We start from the raw sequence: 26084 nt of genomic DNA, 5'->3' as shown, positions 1-26084 counted from the left end.
GCATAAATGAGTGCCAAGGGGCTGGACCCTGGATTCATAGCAGCACTGGACTGCAGGACAGAGAGTATGTCAGCCTTTCAACACAGGACACTAGGTTGGCTATGGCCCAGGGCCAGGAAATAGAGACAGAAAGAGAGTTAGATCACATTACACACAAAGCTCAAATAACCTGGAGCATTATAGACTTGGATCTAAACGTCAATAGCTAACACATTTTAAAAGATAGTATTAGGCTGGCTAGTTTTTTTTGTTAACTTGGTATAAGCTTAGGTCATCTAAGAGAGAACTTCAACTGAGAAAAATATTCCATTAAGTTGACTGGCCTGTAGGCAAGTCTGTGGTACATTTTCTTCATTAACGATGTGAAGAGAGCTCTCAGCCTACTGTGGGGGGACCATCCTAGGGGTGTGTGGTCCTGGGTTGCTGACCAAGACATGGGAGTAAGACACTAAGCAGCATTCCTTCATGACTTCTGCTTCAGTTCCTGCCCTGAATTCCCCTGATGATGGACTGTGATGGGGCATGTAAACAAATTAACCCTTTCCTCCTCTCCTCAACTTGGTCATGGTGTTTTATCACAGCAATAGATAGAAAACTAAGACAGTTATAGAATATCTTAGAAGAACTGCCAGGTGCATCCTTTAATCTCAGCTCTAAGGAAGCAGAGGCAGGTAGATCTCTGCAAGTTCAAGGCTAGCCTGGTCTACATACTAAGTTCCAGGTGAAATTGTGAGATAGGGCTACACAGTGAGACTCTTATCTCGAAATTATATAAATAAATAAAATAGAAAGGAAAGGACAGAGGACTTTAGACACAGAACCTGGCAATCACTAAAACGTTCTTTATTGTAATCACCAGAAAGCCAGGTCTGTGGTTACAAGTTTATAATCTCAGTACTCTGGAGACCTAGACCACAGCATCACGAATCCAACACCAGCTTGGGCTACACAGCAAATTTGCGGATCAGTGTAGGGAACACAGCAGGACTGCTCCAAAAACCAAAACAAACAAAAACACATCCAGACACTAGCAGCTGTCTAAGAGTTGGTACACATTCAAGAGCAGGGGAGGGGCAGGGCTGCAGCCAGTGCTCACACCCAGTGGACCAGACTGGGCAGCTCTGGGCACTGACAGCTGCTCTGGAAGACATCTGTGCCCAGGAGCTAGACCAGTACCCTAGCACATTACCTTGTGATATCAGAATCTACGTACCACACACACACATAAGAGTGTCCAACGGAGCTGCCCATGTCTACCACGGGGGATCAGATGGGCACCCTGGAGCGCTTGCACCATTCTATAACAGGGAGTGCATGAGGTACAGACAAGCACATCTTAATAGAACACTGGCATGAAAGAGGCGATAGGAAGGACTTTGTAGCTTTTTTTTTCCCACTGTGCAGAAGTAGCTTTATTGCCCCATCTACCCTCACTTCGCCTTTCCCTGGGCAGCAACAGCTTCCATGGCCTTCCAAACTGTCTCTTCGTCTCCCAGGAACCTCATGGGCTTGATGGGCTTCAGTTGCTGGTCCAGCTCATACACAATGGGGATTCCAGTGGGCAGGTTCAGTTCCATGATGGCCTGGTCTGACATCCCTTCCAGATGTTTCACGATGCCTCGAAGGCTGTTCCCATGGGCTGCAATAAGCACTCTCTGGACAGCCTTAATCTTAGGTGCAATCTCCTCATTCCAGAAGGGCAAGGCCCAGGTAATGGTGTCCTTGAGGCTCTCACAGGTAGGCAGCTCCCCAGGCTTCAAGCCTGTATAGCGCAGTCCTTGCTGATGGAGGTGTAGCAGTTGTGTTTCTCATCCCTGAGTGGTGGTGGGGTGTCAAAGGAACGCCTCCAGATCTTCACCTGCTCCTCCCCGTGCTTTGTAGCCATCTCACCCTTATTGAGGCCTGTGAGGCACCATAGTGCCACTCATCGAGGCACTAGGTACGCACTACAGGCACCCACATTTGGTCCGTAACATCCAGGATGGTCCAGAAGGCGCGGATAGCCCGCTTCAGTACCGATGTGTAGCACCACAGGATGGTCCAGAGGGCGCGGATAGCCCGCTTCAGCACCAATGTGTAGCAGATGTCAAACTCTATCTTGGCATCCTTGATGGCAATGGCCCCCTGCTTGGCCTCCTCTGCTCCTTTCTCAGCATACCCGAGACTGGAAGGACCTGGAGAGGCCTTTGGATGTTTGGCCAGGGGGCAGTTCCATGGGTTTCTGTTTTATAACTATTTACTGCACTCTCCATTATCTGCTTTTGTATGTGAATCCTATTTTTAGTGAAAATACTAAATGTATATGTATTTGGAAAAAAATTAAAAGCATATCAGGAACAAACAGTAGGGGCTGCAGCGATGGCTCAGTAACTGCTTATGTACTGCCCCTGCGTAGATGCACAGGACTTGAGTTTGGTTTCCAGAAGCCACATCTGGCTGATCACAACTGTCTGTAACTCCAGGTCCTGGGATCCAATGCCCTATTCTGGCATCCATGGGGTGCTCCATGTGGTTTTATAGGCTTACCTTTATGTAAAAAAATTTACACAATCAAGATAAGGGTGACTTCTGAATGCTTTATTTATATAATGCTCTTTTCTCTGACTCTCTTATTTCTAAGGGTTGAGAATTGGGATGTGTGGTGGTTTGAATACACTTGGCCCATAGGGAGTGGTACTCTTAGGAGGAGTGGCCTTGTTGGAGGAAGTGTGTCACTGTGAGGGTGGGATTTGGAGATCTCCTTCTATGCTCTGGCTCCACCCATTGCAGAAAAGAGCTTCCTCCTAGCTGCCTGAGCTGCAGTCTCTCCTGGTTGCCTTTGAATCAAGATGCAGAACTCTCAGCTCCTTCTCCAGCATCATGTCTGCCTGCATGCTGCCATGCTTCCTGCTATGATGATAAGGGACTGAACCTCTGAACCTGTAAGCCAGCCCCAATTAAGTGTTTGCCTTTATAAGAGTTGCCTTGGTTGGGTTGGAGAAATGGCTCAGCCATTAAGAGCAGGTCCTGAGTTCAATTCCCAGCAACCACATGATGGCTCACAACCACTCATAATGAGATCTGATGCCCTCTTCTGGCGAGTCTGAAGACAGCTACAGTATACTTATGTATAAGAATAAATAAATTTTGGGGCCAAAGTGAGCAGGGACTAAGCGAGCAGAGTTGACTGGAGCGAGCAGGGCCAACTGGAGCCAGCGGGGCAACCAGAGCCAGCGGGGTTGATCTGAGTGATCAGAGGTCCTAAAATTCAATTCCCAACAACCACATGAAGGCTCACAACCATCTGTACAGCTACAGTGTACTCATATACATAAAATAAATACATAAATCTTAAAATCTTTTTAAAAATAAAAGAGTTTGTTTGGTCATGGTGTCTCTTCAGAGCAATGGAAATCCTAAGACAGGATACAAGTGCACAAAATAAAAACTGTGATCTAGCCATTTGAATCCAGGATGAAAAGAGAGAACCAACTCCTGGAATTTACTCTCTGACCGTCATACATGTATTGTGGCACTTCATGCCTGAAGTCACATGTGCACACACATGATCTATACAAACACTAAATAAAATGAAACAGTGTAGAATTGTGACTTGGTATGTCTGCTAATGTATGTGCATGAACCAACAATGGTTGGTTCAACAAGAATCAGGCCCTGAGTTTCAGGACTGGCTGCGTCTGAAGGAGTGTAGATAAGAACAGCTAGGCTAGCTTGGTGTAACACACCTGTCTAACAAGTGGAGGGCTGGGGCTCCTCCCATCAGCACTGTAAATAAAGAAAGACTGTGCTGGGACTGATTATAGATTAGATTACAACCCTGTGGTGGTTTCAATAAGCTCGGCTCACAAGGAGTGGTACTGTTAGGAGGTGTGGCCATGGGGAAAGTGTGTCACAGTGTGTGGGGGGGCTTTGGAGGTGTCCTATGCTCTGGCTCCACCCACTGCAGAAGAGAGCTTCCTCCTAGCTGCCAGAGGATTCCAGTCTTCTCTCCTTTGGATCAAGATGTAGAACTCTCGGCTCCTTCTCCAGCACTATGTCTGTTTGGATGCTGCTGTGTTTCTTACCATGGTGACAATGGACTGAACCTCTGAACATGTAAGCCAGCACCAATTAAATGCTGCCCTTCATAAGAGTTGCCTTGGTCATGGTGTCTGTTCTCAGCAACAGAAACCCTAAGACAAACACTCAATCTAAAAGAAAAACAACTAAAGCCACGAGGGAGGTGAGGGCACAGTTGTGGACACCTGAGGCAGTGCCATGGGGACCCAGCGGGAAGGTGATCCACTACAGACAGAGAGTGGTAGGACCCCATTGGGTTCCAGGAGCAGATAATCCATTAGGAATGGAAGGCAGAAGGTGATTTTTTTTTTTTAATAGTTTGGATATGAAGTAGCCCTCCCGAAAACTCATGAGTTGGGGCTTGGTCCTTTAGCTATGTGAGGAGGTTCTGGAAACTTTAGGAGGCGGGACCCAGCTGGAAGAGCATCCCACTGGTCCTTGGTGGCGCCACCTTGAGCCACCTTGCCCTGGCTCATTTCCTTCCGCCCTCTTTCAGATTCCTGTGTGCTTTAAGTCCACAAACAACCTCCACACATTCCCACATCAGGTTACTCTCCCCACATTCCTGCAGCTAAACAACACAGACAGCACTGAATACAAATCTGTACAAAATAAAACAAGTCCTCCCTAACCCCAAGTGGTCAGGTTTTGGCCACAGTGAGGAGAAGCAATTGATACATGAGCTACTCTGCTGTAAGGAAAGGGGACTGTAGGTTCAGGAGGAGCAGGAACCACGGCTGGTGAGCTGCCACAACTGTGGGGTGCTTCAGCTATGCCAGACAGAGATTGAACACTGCGCGAAGTGCAGGACTTAAAAGCTACAGAACAAACTGCTGAGTTCACTTAGAAACCAACGTTCCTCAACAAGTCACTGTCATGACCGAAGATGGTGCCTACATCAGGCCATGTTCCCTGTGTTGTCCACACCGGTACTCAGTGGAATGTCCTTACAGAACAGGGACTCTGCCCTAGTCACCATCTTATTCCTGGCACCTACACCGGTCTTGCACATCTCTGCTGGAGCACATCAATCTGAGTGGAATAGACTAAGGTAATTTAACTGAGAGGCACCATACTTTCAAATGAGTTTGTATCATAGGACCATTATGTGCATCGGAGTAGAGCACAATGTCCATGGGAACCCTAAGAAAGCTGAGGGGTGCTGGGCAGTGGTGTCGCACACCTTTAATCCCAGCACTTGGGAGGCAGAGGCAGGTGGATTTCTGAGTTCAAGGCCAGCCTTGTCTACAGAGTGAGTTCCAGGACAGCCAAGGTTCCATATTCCTAATGTAGTGAGTCACAGTTAAGGTCACCTCCATTGATTCTTGGGCACCCCCCTTATCCCAGGTCTCTGTCTTGTCCTAGAGCTGGCCCCCACCTCCCCAACCCTGTCAGCTGCAGATTTCCATTTATTTTCATGGGCATCTAGCCCTCTCTCCTGTCCTTTCCCACATCTGATCCTGAATCCTCCATTTCCCTCCCTATCCCCTCCATTCCAGATCCCTCCCTCTATCTGTTTCTTATGACTATTTTATTCCCTCTTCTTTTAATTCTTTCTTTCTCTTCTTTCCCTTTCCTTCCCCCCTCTCTCTTTCTTTCTTTCTTTTGAGACAGGGTTTCTCTGAATAGTCCTGGCTGTCCTGTAGACCAGGCTGGCCTCGAACTCAGAAATTCTCCTGCCTCTGCCTCCCAAGTGCTGGGATTAAAGGTGTGTGCCACCACCGCCTGGCTTATTCCCCCTTCTAAGTGAGAGTCAAGCTTCCTCACTTGGGCCTTCCTTCTTGTTTACCTCCTGTAGCCTGGCAGGAACCCTAGTGGAATGATACACAACCCACCCACAAAATTTTTAACCCAAAATTTATCCTGTCTACAAAAAATGCAGGCAGGAGTGATGGAGCAGAGACTGAGGGAATGGCCAACCAATAACCGGCCAGACGTGAGGCCCATCCCATGAACAAGCACCAATCCATAACACTATTAATGATATTTTGTTATGCTTGCAAACAGGAAAATGCTGTCCTCTGAGAGGCTCCACCCAGCAGCTGACTCTAACAGATACAGACACCCACAGCCAATCAGTGGATGGAGCCTGGGGACTCTTCAGAAAGAATAGAAGGAAGGATTGCAGGCCCCAAAGGGGATAGGAACTCCACAGGATGACCAATAGAGCCAACTAACCTAGACCACTGGGGCTCTCAGAGTCTGAACCCCCAAGCAAAGAGCACACACAGGCTGGACCTAGGCCTCCCCACACACATGTAGGAGAATGTGCAGCTTGCCCTTTGTGGATCCTGAACAACTGAATTGGGGCTATCCCTGTCTGTGGGCTATGTTCTTCTAGCTGAGTTGCAGAGACTTGAAGTGCTAGGGTGGTGGAGGTACCCATGGGGCCACCTGCTCTGAGGAGAAGGGGGTAGCAGAGAGGAGGATTGTGGGAGGGGTGGCCAGGAGGGTGGCAGTGATCGGGATGTAAAGTGAATAAGTAGAAAATAAAATTAAATTAATAAAAAGCAAGCTAGCTAGCTCGCTAGCTGAGGACCTCAATGTAGGAGCCAGACCTAAGCCGCAGAGGCTCTGTGAGCAGATGGGTGCTGTAACTCGACCCTGGACAAGGTCTCCCTGGAAGAGACACTGAGGTAGGAGGCCAGAGTAGGAAGAACCGACTTTAGCAGAGAGAAGGCCACGCCAGAGCCTGGGCCCCTGGCCTTAGCATACTCACTGTGCCTTAGCTCTGCTCCTGGTGGGTGCTGGGCTGGCAGGGTCATCTGTGGTGACAATGATCTCTTTTATTATTATTTTTTGAGGTGCTAGCAATAGAACTGGAGGTCTCACGCACGAATGCTAGCTAGGCAAGCACTGAACCCCCAGTCGTGGCCCGCTCTATGAATGTGAACAGCACCCTAGGGAAGCATCGTAAGGGAGCATAGTCCACATACATGAAGTGACACGACTAATCAACTTCTGACATGACCTCTTGAAACAGGCACTGGGAAGCTATTTTTGCTAAGAAGCACTGATGCCTCAACTTAGTCCCACGTGCAGAATCAAAGCCTGCATTTCTGCCTTCGCTTGGTGTCTGTCTTCTTTATTTTGGCTGAAGGTACAGAGACAAGTGTCACTGCCTTAACCTCTCTGGAGTAGGGTCTAGACTCCTGGAAGAATACAACCTCGAGGGCAGGCCTGCTCCCACCTGCACCACAGCTGAGGGTGAACCCACAAGAGTGAAGACACATCCCGGAGCAAAAACCATCTTGCAGAAACTGGACTGACCCCTGCAAGTAATGACAGGAACGACCTCACAGAACCAGCGCAGCCCTAAGCCAGGACCGCCTAGCTATGCAGATCTCTTGCCACCTGCTCTAATTCTTTTCCTGTTTAAGCCTGAATTTCAGGTCAGTACCTCTAAGTATGCACATGGAGATCACTGGATCTCTTTATTTGTTCCCCTTTCCACTGTTTATAACCTTAGTTTAAGTAAAGAACAACTTTAGGACCCAAAACCACCAGACAACAATGGCAATGATGATGATGATGATGATGACGATGACAACAGTGACGATGATGATAATGACGACACGTTCTAGTTTTGTTTCTCTTGTCATGATAAAAATAAGAAAGCAAAAAGCAATTTAGGGGAAAAAGGGTTTATTTGGTTTATAATTCCAGGTTATGATCATGTAGAGTCAGAGCAAGAAGTTGATCGGTGAGCCACACCCATATCAAGAGCATTGAGAAAGAATGTGTACACACCTATTCCTTCTGAGTCCCTTTTCTACACACATGAGCCCAGGATGCCCCATGTAAAGAACGGTGCTGCCCGTCGAGCGCTTGGTCCCCTTATGTCCACTGACTCTGTAATCAGGACCACCCGCACCACAGACTCATCCACAGGCCAATCTGATCTCAGCAGCTCTCGCTCACTCCCTTCTCACGTGGTTCTAGACTGTGTCAAGTTGACAGTGAAAATAACCGCACACAACTATTTGCTGGTGCTGGGGATAGCCCCCAGGGCCTTGCCCTTCTAGACGAATGCTCCCCCACTGAGCTGTGCCCTTAGCCTCCAAGAGCTAACAACTAATTTCCCTCAAACTGCTGGGAATCTGAAATCTTTCCTAATTTCAAAGTACAAATATCTTCTTTTGCCTGTTCTAATGTGTGTATTTCCTGCAGTAACACCCCTAAAATCAAGGTGCATCTTTTTCTTTATCTTTAAGAAGTAGGTGGATTCTGTGCTAGCCTGACAACGTAGCCGGGTTTCCCTACACACTGCCTCCGTGCTGGGGTCTAAAGAGGTGTATTCCACTCCTATCTCACCTGTTTCCACCCTAATTCACGTTGCATGAACTGTGAGGACGAGGTGACCTCCTGTACATCACATGAACTATAGCTCCTTCATGTGACATGAGCTGTAAGGATGGCGGTGGCCACTTGGTTCATGAACTAAAAGGGCTGCTCCTTCATGTTACATGAGCTCTAAGCATGGCGGTGACCACCTGGTTCTAGGAAGAAGGGAGGGCTGATGCCTGACAACCGTCACGAGCGTTGTTTGTCCTCCTGTGGCTGGGTTTGCTTGGTGGCACTCTAGAGGAAACCCCATGGAGACAGCATGAAGCCATGGCTGGGCCCCGACACCATCCTTCCTCTGGGCTGTGGAGGTGCAGTTAGGGCTAGTATGGTAAATGCCTGCTAGGGAAGCCCAAGCTCCCGGTGCCATCCTTCCCGACTTCCCATCCCATGGCCTCTGGGCTGTGCTCATCGCTCTGTCATGGGAAGAGATGCTGGTCCCCTGGGGTGAGGCTGCTCATTTTCCCAAAGCCACTCCTACCCCGAGCCTCAGGAAGGGCCTTAGGGCACCTGCTTTCGTTGTGGATGAAATTGGGACAGACTCCTTCCTTACGCCTAGCCACTACTGGTTCTCATGAAATCGCAGTGCTGTTTATTTAATAAGGCAGTCAAGCATACTTGAAAAAGCAGGAGCTGAAGCCAAGTTCTAGTTCATTCATGTTCTTCCCTCCACAACTGGGTGGGGCTGGGTGGAGGAGGTCAGGTGGAGATAAGGTGGGGACCAGGAGGGACTGGTCTCCTTGAAAACTCATTCAGCTAAGAGAGTTTTCTAGTGAAGACATGAAGACACACAGAGGGGACAGGGTGCTTTCTAGTGTAGACTCTGCCTAGTTAAGAAGCAGAAGGTGGGAGTTCTGTAACTGGGCAGGCTGAAGCTTGGAACTGCCCATGGCTGTGTACACACAGGGTGGGATCCATCCTCTAGGCACAGGCACAAGCCCGGGGAGAGCTAAGTACAAGGCAGGGACAGTCTTTCCTTTTCTGTCTCTGCTCCAGAGGCTGGCCAGAGCTTATGTGTTTTGCTTTAAGGTGCTCTGTTTGGGCTTCCTTCCTCTTTCCCTCAGCCTCCCTCCCTGAGTGTGGCTCACCTCCATGCTGGTTTAGCTCAAATGGCATGTCTGTTTTTCTCTCCTGTTCTGTTCCTGGCAACTGGTATGATTTATCAGTTTCCTGCCCTGGGATTTTTCTTAAATGCTAAGAAAAAGTTGTCTTTTTTAAATAAGGAAGGAAGGAAAAGAAAGAAGTGTAGGTTTTCCTGCAAATCACGACTTCACAATGCTCACAGATACATAGTGCAAGAAGAAGGATTCAAACACTTAGCCTAAGAGAAGACCTGGCTTTTTAAACAGGAAGATAGTAAGACAGGCTAAAGAAACTCCGAAGGTAAACATGGGGATCCAGCAGGCCACTGTCTGCTGGTGCAGGCCATATTCTCTACCCCAGAACTTAGTTCTAGAATGCCCGTGGGGAACGGAGATGGACTCCGTAATTACTGCCAATTAGCAAATGCTCCTCACCTGTGGTAGAACCCAATCACTTCATCTTCCACTCATTAAATATTAAACAACACTGCCACACATGGTGGCCAAGCTCCTCAACAGACGGCTCATTTATCTAAAGAACAAGGGCAGACAGTGAGTATGACTGGCACAGGAAGATTCCAGAACTTCAACAGCCACACAGTGTAGCTGGTCAGCAGGATTCTGCTAAGGGGAACCAGGCAGCTCTGCCTGGCTCCCGCTGTTCTCAGCATCTCAAACACAGGCACTTCCTTCTGGTTACACCCTTTGTTGCTATGGATCCCGGCCCTTTTCATCTGTGATGGCCACTGCAGGGCTGAGAACAGGGTCAATGAGGGAAATCAAAAACAGGTGCGCGCTGTCACCCTTTGGGAGTTAGAACAGACATAAAAAGGCACTGGGGTGTTCCGGATCTCCCGTAAGATGCCTCTCTGAGCCCACCACGTTTCCACTGATACAGGTGAAGACCTCCATTGGCTTCATCACCCTTCAAGGGTTGGTATGCCAAGACTCAATCCCCACAGAGACTTAGGCAGGGCCTCTGGGAGATGATTAACAGGAGATAAAGTCATCAGGTGGAGAACCAAGCTTGAGATATGAGCCAAATAAAGTTTTCTTTATATTACCTCACCTCAGGGATCTCAATATAGTAAAAGAAACCTCACTGAGAAAAATCCAGCCCAACCTGCCTGGCCATGAACTAACTCACAGCTGCTGGGATGCTCGAGAGCAGCAGGGAAGCCAGCCGTGGAGATAAACAGCTGTCCTTCCTGTCTGAGGCCGCTCCAGCCTAGGGAGCCTAGGATGAGGTAGAGCAGGCTGCTTGAAAAGAATGACAGCATGAGGCCGTGCAGGCTGTGCCTCCTCCTGCAGGTGCCCCTGACAGCTGTGCCATGTAACTAATGATGTCAATATGGCTGGTGTCAACAACCCATGACTTCTGTTCCTGCCGGCTGTGGCTGACCTCTTATGGCCTGGCTGCTAGCTAACGGGCTTTGGGGATCCTGGGGATTTTTTGAGATCATCAATGGACGAATTCCTTGATGGTTTCACAGTATGATGTTATTACTGGAAAGTGGTAAAAGGGAGGAGGGAGGCTGGGGCCTAGTTGAAGGATGGATTTCGGGGGTATGTCTCAGCATTCCTTTCTCCGCCCTGGCTCCTTCCTGTATCTCCACCATGAGGTCAGCAGCCCCTGCCATGCACTCCCTGCGGCACAGTATTCTGTCTCACATGGTTCTAGAATCATTGAAGCCAAGGTCTCTGGACTGAAACCTCTGAAACTATGAGCTCAGATGAGTATCCTCCCCTAAGTTATGCCTAGTACTCTGACACAGCAACATACATGGCCACTGAGAGCTGACTGGGAGTGGCAGGGCCATTCCTCAAGGGACAGGCACCCCTCGCTCACTGGATACTCTTGGTCACACTGAAGACGGTCACCTCTGGGCCAGGATGTCCAGTCTTGGGAGAGAGGGAAAGGCATGCATCCTGAAGCAGAAATGGAAAAACCTACATCTCTTTCTTTCCCTTTCTTCTTTTTAAAAATGTATTTGTTTTCCTTTCTTTCTTTCTTTTTTTTTTAATTTAAAGAGGACAACTTTATTAGAATTTAAGAAAAATCCCATGTCAGGAAACCGATAAATCATAGCATAGTTGCCAGGAGGAGAATGGGAGAGGAAAACAGACATGCCATCTGAGCTAAGCCAGCATGGAGGTGAGCCCCACTAGGGGAGGGAGGCTGAGGGAAAGAGGAAGGAAGCCCAAAGCACTTTAAAACAACACGTAGACTTAGGCTCTGGCCAGCCTCTGGAACGAAGAGACAGACAACAGGAGGAAAGAAAGAGAAAGAAAAGAAAAAGTTGTATCTATCCAACCCAAGACCCCTAAAGGCAGCCAGAACCTCATGGTGGCTCTCAGAACCACCATGGAGTTTTAAGCCTGTTAGTTACTGTCTCTAGCAAAGAATACATTAACAATTTTAACTAATTGCTTCAATACAATAAAGTGCTGAGAAAACCCCATCTTTCCTGACAGCACCTTCCCCACAGGCTAAGGGACCCCGGCCCAGGGTAGGCCTGCTTCCACCGCTCTCACAGCATCCCTGGGTCCTGCCACCATGGCCCCCACAGGCTGAGGGACCCTGGCCCAGGGTAGGTCTGCTTCCACTGCTGTCATAGCAAAGCTTCTTAGTATCTCCTCCTACTGCCTGTCACCAGCAAAGCCAGGGGAGCCTCTGATAACTATGTCCTCACTGGAGCGCAAGCCCTGCTCAATGCTCACTCTGCTTTCTTCAGGAACCTCTGGTGGCAACTTACCAAGCCAAGAAAGTCAACCAACGAGCAGCAAGTGGCCTGGAACCTCTTGGCAACTGTGTCCTTTCCTTTTAATGTAGACCTGAGGGGAGGCAACTCTGGCCTCTGACATAACTGCTCCCTGAATTACACATCTATACATTCTAGTAAGAAATATGTGCATGTGTAAATATGCATACTCACAGGCTCAAGTACATATTTTGTTTTTGTTTTTTTAAACAGGGGTTAGCTATTTAGCCCAGGCTAGCCCTGAATCCTGCTTCAGCATCCCGAATGCTGCTGAGCTTACAGGTTTGTAAACACTTGGCTACTCAGCATGATGTTCAAGGCTGAGCAGTAGATGCTATTCCTCTGGAGAAGTCTAGATGCATGCTATCATCTGTACTCTGGGGACTACAGCAATTCACAACTCCCACCTCCCACACTTTTTAAAAACAAAACAAAAAGAAAAAAAAAAAAACAGAGGTAGGATGGAACCCAGGGCCTTGTGTATGGCAGCAAGAGCCTCACTCCCAGCCCATATCTGGACTTTCTTACATATCTGCACAGATGATAAGCCTGCGTCCCAGATCATGAACACTCCTCATGCCTTCCATTTAATGTCCACCTCTGTGTAGACAGACAAGCAGCGGAACCCTAACCAAGACAGGGATCACACATGCCATCCTCTGCTGCTCTCACCTCCACATCTAGCGTCCAGATGTCCTATCAGGCCAGCATTGCCTTCGAATGTCTGCATGAACATGTACAGTGTGCATGGGTTAGTGTGTACACGGGTTAGTAAGATGATGGGAGCATCGGACCACACATACCTCAGGATTGCCACACTTCCTCGACTCTACCTGGGCCTTACTGACAGAGTGCACTCTATAAAGGGCTAACAACTCCTACCCCACAAAGCCTTTACCCCACAATAAGCCTGCATCCACCATGTGACCGCTGCAGTGGGGATCAAGTGGGGACCATCAGCCCCGTGGTTCTCCCTCTGTCCACCTCGGCACCTGCAGGTCACACAGGCTCGTGGCAGTTCTACCATCTACAGACTGTGCATGATGAAATAATCCCGACTCAAAACCTTTCTGCCCTGAATTCAGCTTAGCCCAAATACTAACACTGTGGCTCAATACTTCTTCTGTGTGTGCCTAACAGGTTTTTAATCTATTTTTACTTTTTACATTATCCATTTTATTCTAGGATTAAAAACTACAGTTAACAGAACAACTCTTGTTTAAGTTTATAAAGGTAAATGCTAAAATTTTAAATTATGGGAATAATCTTTTAAGTGTTAGTAGGCTAGAAAAAAATTCACGTATTATATTGAATGTTTAAAAAAGAGGTATTATACTTAAAATTTTTATTTAAATAGCATGTAAACAACTGTCCTCAAATCCCCTGGCAAAGATGTAAATTTCTAAAATTCGAGACAGAGCCATTTCTAAAGCCACTTAACAGTGTAGCAGACTCTGACTGTTAGTGCGCGCCAGCCTAACAGCTGCCGTTTCATTTTAAGGCTGACAGGTGGGGGCACAGGGATGAAGGGTAGAGGAAGAGGGTGGGCATCATCCAGATGTGGGAGGTGCCCAGGTGCTGGCTTGCCCTCACCCTTTAGTGACCACACAATAGCTAGACTTGGCACTCAGCCAAAGTCCTGTGGTACTTCGGTTCTACAAAGCATTTCAGCTTTTGGGAAGTCCACGGCTGTTGCTCACCACTTCACTGTCTCTTGTACCTGCCAGAGCCAGTCATCCTTTCCTTAGATGGTCCTGGCCAATACGTCCACACTCCCCAAGGCCAGGAACGGTCCGATATTCAGTGTCCTGGTTCTAGGTGATGAATCAGAGGTTCCGAGTCCCCAAAGGTACCTCTCCTCACTGGGAATGTACTGACTACACTCTCTAGACACAGAAGCAGAGCAGTGTCCTAGCAGACCTTTACTCAAGCCCTTCCTTCCCTGAGTTTCCAGAGTGAACAAGTGAACAGAGCTGCTCTGGATTGAGAGAAAGTTGGGAGGCTTGGGGATCCCTCAGAGCTTCTAGCAAAGTCACCTGAGGACAGAACAGTGATCCCTAAGAGGATGGTTCCAATTCCACCCAAGGTTTCCGGAGGACCAAACTTACATTTCACTGCATAAGGCACGGAGGTCCCCAACTGTCTCCAGCCCCTAGCCAGTCCTGTGGCAGACACTCATACTTCATGCCTTTGTAATTTTAAAAGATGCAGAGGCGGCAGATTGACAGTGGGCCTCTAAGGTTATCCTCTCTTGTCCAATCTCAGGTCTAACAGCCTCTACTATCACACTCAAATGCCAAACTGTGGGAGTGTCATATAGTTTCTTTTCTTTTTCTCCTAGGTCTCTGGCAAGCCAGACAGGTACTCCACTTGAGCCAGATTCCTGGTCTGGCGTGCTTTCTGTGTCTTCAATTTTGAGAAAAGTTTCTAAATAGCCTGTTCCGGAAATACTGCTGTCAAATGTAGCTTCACACAAGGTCTCTGATGCTGTCAAATGAGAGTCTATGGTCCACATACAACATAGCACCCGCTAAATTCTCTGGCAGATGCTACACTCAGGATACATCTGTCCTGACTGGACCACATCTGGTCAGAGTGCAGACCATGGAAAACTTTCAATTCAGTACAGACAGCTGGAACTAAACTCCAGAAGAGAGAACTAGAGACAAAACACTTTGATGCAAGCTTGACCTTTAAGGCTGTGCTGTATAAACATGGTGTTGTCACACAACCCTAACAATCCCCTGGGAAAGAACAGGCCATTACCCAACTCAGTCGCACAGGGAGGGTGGAGCTGACTTGCAAAGATTGTGGCTTCTCCAAAGGAGCCCACAGAATCCCCAGCCACATGATCAGACCAGACATTCTCAGTAACTCAGTGACCCTATTAACACTTTTGCCAAACTGACAGGCAAGAATCTTGGCCCCGCCTCCTTACAGCCTCTGATTCGCTCCCAGGCAGTCTGGGAAGCCCCACCCGGTGATTCTCAGTGACAAGCTTGTGCTGGTGGGGGACTCAGAGCTTGCAGTGGGCTGCAAGGCACCCGAGGACAGCTAGGCTTGTTAACATCTGATTCACGCCCCAGCAGCCTGGACAACAGAACAACTTGGGGGCAATGTTGAGGCTGAGACAAAGTCGTCCTGAAACGGAAGCCCCCAGTAGTCAGGCTCCGTTAGTTGGAGGTAGTGATTTCAGCATGGTCTACACCCAGGCCAAGCATTCACATCCCTCACCTTGTTCAAGACCCATAGCTCTTCTGCAGGGAGACTTTTACTGTGGTCATTTTGTGGACCAGCAACACATTAGGTAACTTGCTCCAGGTCACACTAGTTAAGGGTCCACGCCGTGAGCAAAAGCTCAAAGACTGGCAGAGAATGCACCAGCAGACAAAGGCAGGGCCAGCTGTGCTCTGCAGTCTGACCCTGCAGGCCAAGGTGACTCCCGGGACAGGAATCCTTGCACTGAGGCCCCTGTGCACCTTCTGTAACTCAAGAGAAGCTGGGGAGCCATCCTCAGAACAGCATTCTTAGGCTGAATCCCAATCCCGATTCCTGGAGGGCCCTGCTGCAGCCACTTGCCAACCCCTGTAAGTCTCTCACCACAGCAACATGGCCATGCCTTTGCTTGAGTTCTGCTTTGAATGGACACACATTTGACTAAGCCCTGTCCTAAGTATCAGGAACCCAAGAAATCAGGGATTTAGTGTGCTAATCACATACCATCACATTTGTTAGTATATAATTACTAAACGAAATAACATTCAACTATGAATCACTTCAAAATCTTCTCTGGTGTTGCCAACAGTGGTACATGCTGGCCACATCTGGAGGCACGCTGGCCACCCACAGTACAGAGGAGAGGGTGAAGCAAGCCATCCTCTCTTTGGTTAACTACTCAGCAGAATGTGCAGTTCGGGTTTCCAGCTATCCACTGAACAAGGACAAAGAACATGACTTTAATGGCCATGGCTATGTCACTGGGAGGACAGACTGACTGACCAATCGACCAAGCAAGTGACCCTTTCCTCCTAGCCTTTGCTGACCCTTGCCAGCTGTGGTGGTCTGAGTAAGAATGGCCAACATAGGCTCATATGTTTGTACGCTCAGTCCCTAGCTGATTAGAACTGTGTCCTTACTGCAGTAGGTGTGTCCTTGTTGGAGGAACTGTGTCACTTGGGAGTAGGCTTTGAGGTTTCAAAAGCCCACGCTAGGCCCAGCCTCACTCTGCCAGTAAACCAGGAAGTAAAGCTCCGAGCAACCTCTCCAGTCCCATCCTTCCTGCCTGCCCCCACACTCCCCGCCATGATGACAATGGACTAACTCTGAAACTGTGAGCAAGACCTCATTACATGCGTTCCTTTTTAAGAGTTGTGGTGGCCATGGTGTCTCTTCACAGCAATAGAACAAACACTAAGACCACAGCTTTGGAGTAAGATGAAGGACTAGAGATCCCAGTGCTAGACCCTCTCGGTGGGTCCCAGGCCCCACACAGGTTCTATAGAGCTTTGCTTTTGAATTTACACTGTAGGATTGCAGCTCAAATAAGAACATTTCTTTCTTTCTTTCTCTCTTTCTTTCTTTCTTTTTTTTTTGTTTTTTTTTGTTTTTTTTTGTTTTTCGAGACAGGGTTTCTCTGTGTAGCCCTGGCTGTCCTGGAACTCACTCTGCAGACCAGGCTGGCCTCAAACTCAGAAATCCGCCTGCCTCTGCCTCCCAAGTGTTGGGATTAAAGGCATCATGCATCACCACCACCCGGCGAACATTTCTGTATGGATGTTGACAACAGGCAAATTCTTTCTCTTACTTTAGGAACACTCTATAGGAAATATATATATATATATATCCCAACTTTCAGACAATGGACTCACAGTTGCATCCCCACACCCACAACGCCATAAAACAAAGACAAACAAACAAACAAACAGCCTCCACTCAAAAGCTGAATGAGTTCTGTACACTGTTCTAGTTTCTCCTTTAGGATACTGAGCACAACACAGTGGTGCATGCCTGCAATCTCAGTGCTTGCCAATAAGGGCAGGAGGTCAAGGTCATCTTGGACATTTCTGAGACCAGCCCAGACCACCTGAGACTGCCACTCATTGATAGATTGGTGCAGATGTTCTGGTCACTTATGCCATATCAAATTCTCTTATGGAAGTAACAAAAAAGTAAAAAAATGTCCCATGTCCTAGTAAATGTGAGCTTTTTATATATATCAAGGCACTAATATCAACATAGCACAGATACTCACTAGGCTGTCCACAAAGGCAGCATTTCACCTATGGTAAAACAAGTAAAACTAACAAAATGTAGAAAACGAAAGCAATACACACCTTCCCCAGAGCTCAAGGGGCTTGTTCCTTGGGCTGTGAATGTCCCTGGGTGAGTTCTCACTCTCATGCCACATGGCACTGTCACCCCCGTGCTACATGGGTACTCTCCTGGCACCATTGCTATTTGCTGCTCACTTGAAACTGTCAACACGTACAAAAGTGCTCAGAAATGTCTGACGAGTGAACACTTACAGAAAAGCCCCATGACAGCCATACAACCAACCCCACATCACCCACCCACCTACACTTCTCTGCCAGGCCTCCCACCATGTCCACCCTACAGAGGCCACCTGTAAGACTTCTCACCTGTGACTGAGCAGGCACTATGGCCACAGGAAATAGGGACAAAGTATAACTATGAAAGCCTGACTCAGCTATCAGACAGCCTACTTGAAAATAACACACGAGGTCTGAAAGTTTCTACTTGTCAAATCCTTCCCAGTGCTGGCAGGATGCTGCCTCTACCATTGATGGCCACCAAAGAACAGGCTGCCTCAACTAAGCCATGAGATGAAGTTCAGTCAGATTTAGCTGAAAGGGCTTTCAGAGTGTCCAGTTGTGTATTGTGACAGGATGTAGAAAGCCTTTCTAGGAGGAGGTAAGCAACTGTTTGGGGTCTCGACTTACTGTTAAACCAAACTTTGTGGCTTTCCTAAAGCAGAGCAAGTGTCCTGCTCAGCATCTTCTAGCAATCCTATCAATACACACAAGGTCTACACAGGTGAGCAGAGCGCTCCCTGGCCCTCACCAACATCAACACAATGTCTACACAGGTGAGCAGAGCGCTCCCTGGATCACCCCCCCCCCCCCGCAACACACACACACAATGTCTATATGTGTTAGTGCCTTAGATCCTTATCAAGATACATAATGTCTACGCATGTGAGCAAAGTGCTCCTGGATCCTCATCAACACACATTATGTCTATATGTGTGAACAGAGTGCTCCCCAGGTCACTCCCCCTCCAGACAATATCTGTATGTCAGAGCAGAATGCTCCTTAGATCCTCACCAACACAATGTCTACTTGCATGCACAGAATGCGTCTCAGATCCACAGCGTTACAACATTCACCACACCGTCCAGCCTCTGTGTAAATTATCTGGATTAGCATTCTATTTCATTTTTTATCTTATTTACATGAGTGCACTGTAGCTGTCTTCAGACACACCAGAAGAGGGCATCAGATCCCATTACAGATGGTTGTGAGCTACCATGTGGTTGCTGGGATTTGAACTCAGGACCTCTGGAAGAGCAGTTAGCGCTATTACCCGCTGAGCCACCTCCCCAGCCCGGCACTCCACTTCGTAGTGATGGCCACTCAGAGTCAAATGTTTGATCTTGTTCCCTTGCACCAAACCTCATCATCTAGAAAGCAGGTCATATCATCCTTGTTATCCTAATGAATACCTTTTATATTACATTTATTTATATATTTTTTTTCCGAGACAGGGTTTCACTGTGTAGCCTTTGGTATCCTGGAACTAGCTGACCTTGAACTCAGACATCCACCTGCCTCTACCATCCTCTGGGATTAAAGGAGTGCACCATCATGCTTGGCTAGCAATGAATAATTTTTAAAGGGATGTAAAATTCACACTGCATAGAACACATCGCTTCAACGTTTCAAAAGATCTTCATTGCAGGAACACCCTATACCACATGGGTCAGCACCTTCTCCTCTCTCCGTCAGCTGCTGCCACCTCAATCACCTCCGTTTCTACCAAGTTGCTTATTCAGGATATTTCATATAGAACACGGACTCTGAAATAGCAGAAATCATTTGAAGTATTATGTGGTAACTCTGAATGCAAACACTTTTTGGGTCTATGGGATGGAGTTGGGATTTCACTGGCATATGACTGGTGAGATTTAAAAAAAGGAAAAGGGTAAAAAAAAGCCCAGTTTAACACCAAAAGGACATTCTAGGGATAAGGGACAGTCCTTTATACTGCAAACCAAAACACAACACTCTTGCTCTTCCTTCGGGACAAGTTCTGTCATGGAGGTGCACAGGGGTTGGGACATGACTGAGCCTGGTTCCAGGAGAACTAAGAGTCTGTGGGCATAGGCCACGGCCCTGATCTCCCATGGAATGAGTAGATTTTATCCTGAAAGAGTCACAACTGGCCTAGGGATGGTGGCACACGCCTTTAATCCCAGCACTTGAGAGGCAGAGACAGGTGGATTTCTGAGTTCGAGGCCAGCCTGTTCTACAGAGTGAGTTCTAGGACAGCCAGGGCTACACAGAGAAACCCTGTCTCGAAAGACCAAAAAGAAAAAAAAGAAAAGAAAAAAGAAAGAGTCACATCATGTTGATGGGCAAGACTGACATCTGGATCAACACAAGAGGATGGCAGCTTTGAAGAGGACGTCGGCCTTGTGAGTCAGGTTACATCTTGGCCCCAACTAGATGGGGGGCTTCAGCTTTCTAGTTGGCCTCTGGTCTAGAGAGGTTAGAGACAGGCAGAGGACAGACTTCACAACCAAGAGGTCAAGTGGTAGCTCCTCCCTTTTCACACAGTGCTTGCTTGCTCGCTCTCGGTGGCTCAGGGCTCAGTGGGTGTGAGAAGCCACGGAGTGATGCTATCTGCTTCCTAGATGGTTAGTTTCCCATGCATCTCAACAGTCACCCTGACCGTAACTATTAAGTCCAAAGAGGTGTTCATGATGAATCCTTCAGGTTTCAGAAGCATCAACATCTGCGGAGGCTTTCCCCTCAGACTCAGAGGTGCTCCCGGGGAAGACAGGTGGCTCTGTCTTTATCACTGACTTGATCTGGGGAGGTCACACAACAGAAGGAAGAGATAGGGTATGTCGACAAGCAGATCCTAAAATTTACCTGGAAATGCAAGAGACCCAAAGTATCAAGCCACCTTGGGAAGACAACAGGAGCGATGGGAGCCACGCTGCCTGTGGTTAGAGCTGAGAGCAGAGCCAAAGAGTTCAGGACCAAGTGGCTGGGAATTGAGGGTGGAAACCAACGGAACAGAGCTGGAGCCAAGGAAGATCTTCCCGCTTTGGGTCCACTGACTTTCGGCATGCCTGTCAAGTCAGTTCAATGGGGCAGGGAGCAGTTATCTCAAGAAATGACAAGGGGGAAACAGGGTATCTAACATGGCAAAAGGCTGAAGGCCGCACTTTATCTGACTGGAGATAACAACCAACTCCACACAGACCAGAAGGTCTAAATGCAGGCTGTAAAATGGCTTGGAAGGAAACAGGCGCAAACCTTGGGGTTCCGTATGGCTCCTTAGATGTGGTTCACAGAGCACAGGGACAAAAGGAAGCAAGCAGCCTTTGTGCAGGTTCAAACCACTCTTCGGCAAAACAGTAAGGACACCCAGAGTGGAAGACACCTTGTAAAGCCTAAATCAGCAAGGGCTGTGCAGTCAAGCAGCCACTGGCCACACCCTTCCGGCCATTCTACACTCCACCAGCCCTGGGCTCCTCCCCTCTTTGTTCTTCTAGCTACCCATTTATTGTCCTGCCCTGCTGAGGCCTCCTCTTTAGCACCAGGAAAACCAAAGCCACCAGGGCCAACTTCCTCCCTTACACACCCTCCTGTTCCAGAAATGGCAGAGGCCATCCTCCTCAGGAGGCTGTGAGGGTCAAGCTTTTTCATCAGGGTTGCTCTTAATCATCTTACCATTTACCATAAAAAACAAACAAAACAAAAGGCACGGGCCTACCAGGAGCATGCACCAAGCCAGTTCATTCAATTAAATGAACACAGAAACAAGAGGGCAGCTAAACTAGAAGGGTAGAGCAGGAGCCAAGTCTCACCAGGGGTCAACCTGGACACTCCACTCGCACTCTGTTGCCTTCGCAGACAAGGGCAAGTGCTGCGGGACCAGGAGGACCAGGAGAGCCGGGCTCTGGCCAAGTCTCAGATCCAAAGCTAGGATGGCCGTGCTTCTAGCCATGAACTGGGTAAAAGCGTGCATCTTCCTCAAGAAGCAGGAGACAACACCTGTCTCTTGTTCTTCCTTCTGCCTCTCTGCATGCTCTAGGTACACACGCCTCCCTAGTCCACCACCCTCCTACTGTGGGCATAACTTTCAGTTTCTCCTGAGCCTTCATCACAGCCACAGCAAACCCTCGGGTTTCCAGGCTCTGGACATCATGGCTCTCTGTCCCACCTTGCCGCTCTGCCATCAGCCCCACACAAGACTTTGTTATTTATTCAACACAAACCTCATCCTGGTCTGACCCACCCCCACACAGCTCCCTTTGCTCTAGTACCACCAATTAGCTTTATAAAAGGTCATCTGAGCAGGACCTCCTCTGAAAGCGGGCACACCCACACTTGCAGCAACTGTAACATGACCAAGTCTAGGACTAAGCAGATGGCCCAGCGCCATGTCAGTGATTTCTAAACACTCACCTAAATGACATCAAATTTTACATGGCCGTGGGCAGGAACTCAAGATTCAGTTCTACTGTCTTTCCATGTATAAAGATTTCTTGGGTTTGAAGTGACATTCAAGCTCCTCTGGTAGAGGCTGCGTGGTCACCAAGCTACCAAGAGTGCACCCAGGGTTCCAGAGCAGGGAGCTTTTCTTCTCAGTACATATCATGAAACATTTGTATCGACAACCACTTCTCCTTCGACAAATGGGTGAGCCAAGCCAGAGCCTGCTTCTAGAGGAAGGGGCCTCTGCTCTACGAGAGTTCCAGGCTACTTAGCACGGGCACGAAGAAGAGTTAGCACAGGGCTAGACTCTCAGGATCACATTACGCATCTTTACCAGGAATAACATCAGGTTCATCAATGAAATACTTGCCAGCCATGCGTTAACAAATCCAGCTAGACAGAGGATCTCTCAGGGTAGCTGAGGTCCTTAACTCAAATGGAGGCAGGTCACCGTGAGCACCAGGGTTCTGAAGAGAGGCTGTAGCTGGCACTGGATACAGCTACATGGCTCCAGGCCCTAGTGAGTTAACTCCACCATAACCACAAGCCCTTGGGAAGAGCCTTACCTTCCTGCCCCAGGATCTGCATCTTGTGTTTTTCTAGATGACACCATCAGATTGAGCAGCCTGGTTCGGGAGCCTGCACTCTACACCACTGTAAATGCAGCAGACAGCTCTGCAAAGATCTCTGTGATAGAGGGACTTGCAAGAGCGGCTTCCCATGCCTGTCTAGAGCGTGTGAGCCCAGAACTGTGAGTCAGAAAGCCCAAGGCCTCTGTCACCAACTGCTCCAGGACCTCAGGCAAGCTGGCGAACTCTCTGCTCTGAATTCCACAACTGTAAAAATGGGGCTAATAACACCTGTTTACTACCTCCCAGCAAGGAGCAGGCTGCTAATGAACCCCTGCAAGAGCTTTGAAGATGAAAAAGGTTCCTGGGTGCTAATGACAGTGAGGGTCACTCTACTCTCCCTGGGAGCCACAGGTTGCACACAGAAGCCACTCTTCCCAAGTTTTTGCATAAACAATATGAAGAACCCCAGAGAAGATAAAGGGTGGTGATGCTTGGCCATGGGTAGTAGGGCGAAGCCCAGCACTGACGGCTCTGCCTTGGGGCTGATGGGTAAATATTTACCCAGGCTGCCTGTCTAGTTACTATGGATGCCACAGTTAAGGCTAGTAACTTGGCTGATAAGCCCTTGCTTTCTGTCAAAGAATGCTTTACTGAGAATGCTTCTTAAAGTTTCCTTTATTTATTTTTTTAAACATTTAAATGAGAAGTGTGTTGTGGGAAATTACTTTGTGGCTCCAAGTTTAGCCCATGATTCACAAATAGGCTCTTTTCTCTTTGTGAAAAATAAAAGGGTGGAAAGTCTCAAGGCAAAGGCCCCTCTGACCTGCTACACTAAACGAGGTAGACAGAAAGCTGGAGGGGTTTCTTATGCACACACACACACATGCACACACACATGCACACACGCATGCACATACGAACACACACACGCATGCACATGCATGCACACACACACACACACACACACACACACACACACACACACACACACGCAGACACACAGAGGCCAACTAGTTAGTTTTCCAACCTAGGAAGGCAGGCTAGCCTGTGTATGTTTAGTTGAATATGATAAATTCAGCTCACACAAAAATGAAATACAAAACTTTGTGATTAACATTTTAAAGCTCACATTTAAATATGTATAAAACTTAAAAGTGAAAAATGCAGAATTCCTATTAGTATTATGCTATTTAAATAAATCACACCCCACAGTTTACCTGCCTCAGAAAACTTCAGTTTCAATATGTGATGGCCTCAGCTACATCTAAGAATAAGTCAGGAAAGCAGAGTAGAGTTGAGCCCTCAGGAGGCGAAGGCTAGACTTTGGCCAACCTTTTATGTACAGTAAGAGAGGAGGAAAGGCAGTTTTCAGAAAAAAATTAGAATATAAATTTTCTTTAGCTTATTTTTTCAGCAGCACTGGGAACTGCCTCCACGGCCTCACATATGGCAGACGAGCACCCAAGCATTCAGTTCTCTATCCATAGACCTAACTTCGCCTATACACATTATTGTTTTTTTTTCTTAGTAATAAAAACACTGTGTGAGTGCATGTGTGTGCATGCATGTGTGTGCTTACATGAGGTATACACATTGTGTGTAATGGCTGGGGGTGGGGTAGGGGTGCCTAGAACGACACTGGGCATCCTGCTCTGCTGTTCCTAGCTTCCTCTTTTTAGACAGGGTCTCTTACTGACCCTGAAACTAGGTTTGCAGCAAGACAGCCCCAGTGGTCCTCTTCTCTCCTGCCACCTCCCGCAGTGCTAAGGTAAGAGCCCCTGCACGTGGGCACACCTGGCTGGATCCGGAGCGCTGGATCCGGACTCATGTTCTTGTGCAGTTGAGATGGAGGCACTCTTGTCTATTGAGCCGGCTCTCCAGATTCCCAAACACTTCTTTTAGCACAGTGTCATTGTGATTTTATTATGAAGAAAAACAAACAAACAAACCCCTGAGCCAGATGTAGTGGCACTTGCTTATAACCCTAGCATCCAGAGGCTGAAGCTGAAGGGTGGTGTATTTGAGGGCAGCTGGGACTATAGTGTATCCATAGGAACCATACATACAGTTCCAAAAACACCTAAACAAACAAAAACTTGGACCTGAATGCATTAGACTGAGCCAGCCTACTCTGTGGACAGCTGCTGGCATTCTCTCCTGGCAGGCATCTCCAGCAGGACAGAGGGCAAATTCGGCTGAGTCTCACTGTGCTTCTCGTCTTCGTGGTGTTATTCTGCAATTTCAGAGTTCCTTCCTTTCAGCTTCCCAGGGGGGAAAAAAAAAGGAATCTGGGGCTGGAGAGATGGCTCAGCGGTTAAGAGCACTGACTGCTCTTCCAAAGTTCAATTCCCAGCAACTACATGGTGGCTCACAACCATCTGTCATGGGATCTAATGCCCTCTTCTGGTGTGTCTGAAGACAGCTACAGTTTATTCATATAAATAAAAATAACAAATCTTAAAAAAAAAAAAAAGACGAAATCTGGTCAAATGCACTTCTAAAGAGAACATGCTTGCAGACTCGGGAAGGTAAAGACTTAAGCTAGACTCTGTAAAGGACAGTCAGCCCCCCTCCCCAGATCTGACACCTTTGGTTGCACTGTCATCTGACAACCCAGGAAGGGCTGTGTGTGGAGGAGAGGGGAGCATCACTCAGCGAGTGTGGCCTTAACCTTTTAAAATGAAAATGTCCTTCAAAGGATCAGTGACAGTCACAAGAGTAAAGGTCCGCTTAGGCTCGGGTCTGAAGAACTAAGAAAAGGAAGCCCACATCTCCAATCGGTGATGAGGGAGAACACTGTGACTCCACTCTGAAGCTCTACCAGGAAGAGATGCTCCGCCTTGTCATCCCTGACACCTGCAAAAGGATGAAGAGCCTGCAACAAGCTCTGTATGGTAGCAAATGCTACACACTTGCCTCCTCCTTCCAAATGCTTACCTAGCCCAAGAATTTTAAACCAAGGTTACCGAAAGGTATGGGAGACTAAAACCCAGCGTTTAGGCCCTGAATGCATAAACAGTATGAGGTAGGCTTTAAATGTGCCAGCAGCTCAGAGCATCTCGTTACAAAACTTACAAAAAGTTCTGTTTTCTCAAATCTTTCATTTTCTTGTTTTCCTTAATAACTGAAGAAATAAAAATGACTAGAAACTTCCTATGAATAAACGCATGTTTATATTATCTGTGTGGGTAAGGAAACACATGCACAGGGAAACGTCTCAAGCGCCCACAGCATAAGCACTTTGCAGTACAGGTGGGCGCAGAAGGTTAATAACGAGGACAGGGAGGGTTTAAGAAAAATGCAAGAAGCTGGAGAGTGGTGGTCCATGCCTTCAATCTGAGAGGCAGACACAGGAGGATCTCTGTGAGTTTGAGGCTAGCCTGGTGTACATAAAGAGCACCAGGACAGCCAGAGCTACACAGAGAAAAAGATAAAAAGAACCAATCAAGATGTGTGGTAGCGCACGCCTTTAATCCCAGAATTTAGGAGGCAGAGGCAGGTGGATTTCTGAGTTCG

At 47.9% G+C, this 26084-nt stretch overlaps 1 protein-coding gene and 1 pseudogene across 8 annotated transcripts in view; both read right to left on the bottom strand.

Annotated features, from left to right (window-relative positions):
* Ppp2r5c (protein phosphatase 2 regulatory subunit B'gamma) overlaps positions 1-26084 on the bottom strand; it is a 131516-nt gene that overhangs the window by 58067 nt on the left and 47365 nt on the right. The gene's annotated exons all lie outside the window — the stretch shown is intronic.
* LOC116080397 lies at positions 1369-7661 on the bottom strand (annotated as a pseudogene).

Source organism: Mastomys coucha, unplaced genomic scaffold (assembly GCF_008632895.1).
Source record: "Mastomys coucha isolate ucsf_1 unplaced genomic scaffold, UCSF_Mcou_1 pScaffold6, whole genome shotgun sequence".
In the NCBI taxonomy this organism is placed as follows: domain Eukaryota; kingdom Metazoa; phylum Chordata; class Mammalia; order Rodentia; family Muridae; genus Mastomys; species Mastomys coucha.
The sequence above is the reverse complement of the archived record's forward strand: the minus strand, read 5'-3'. Positions and strand labels throughout refer to the sequence as shown.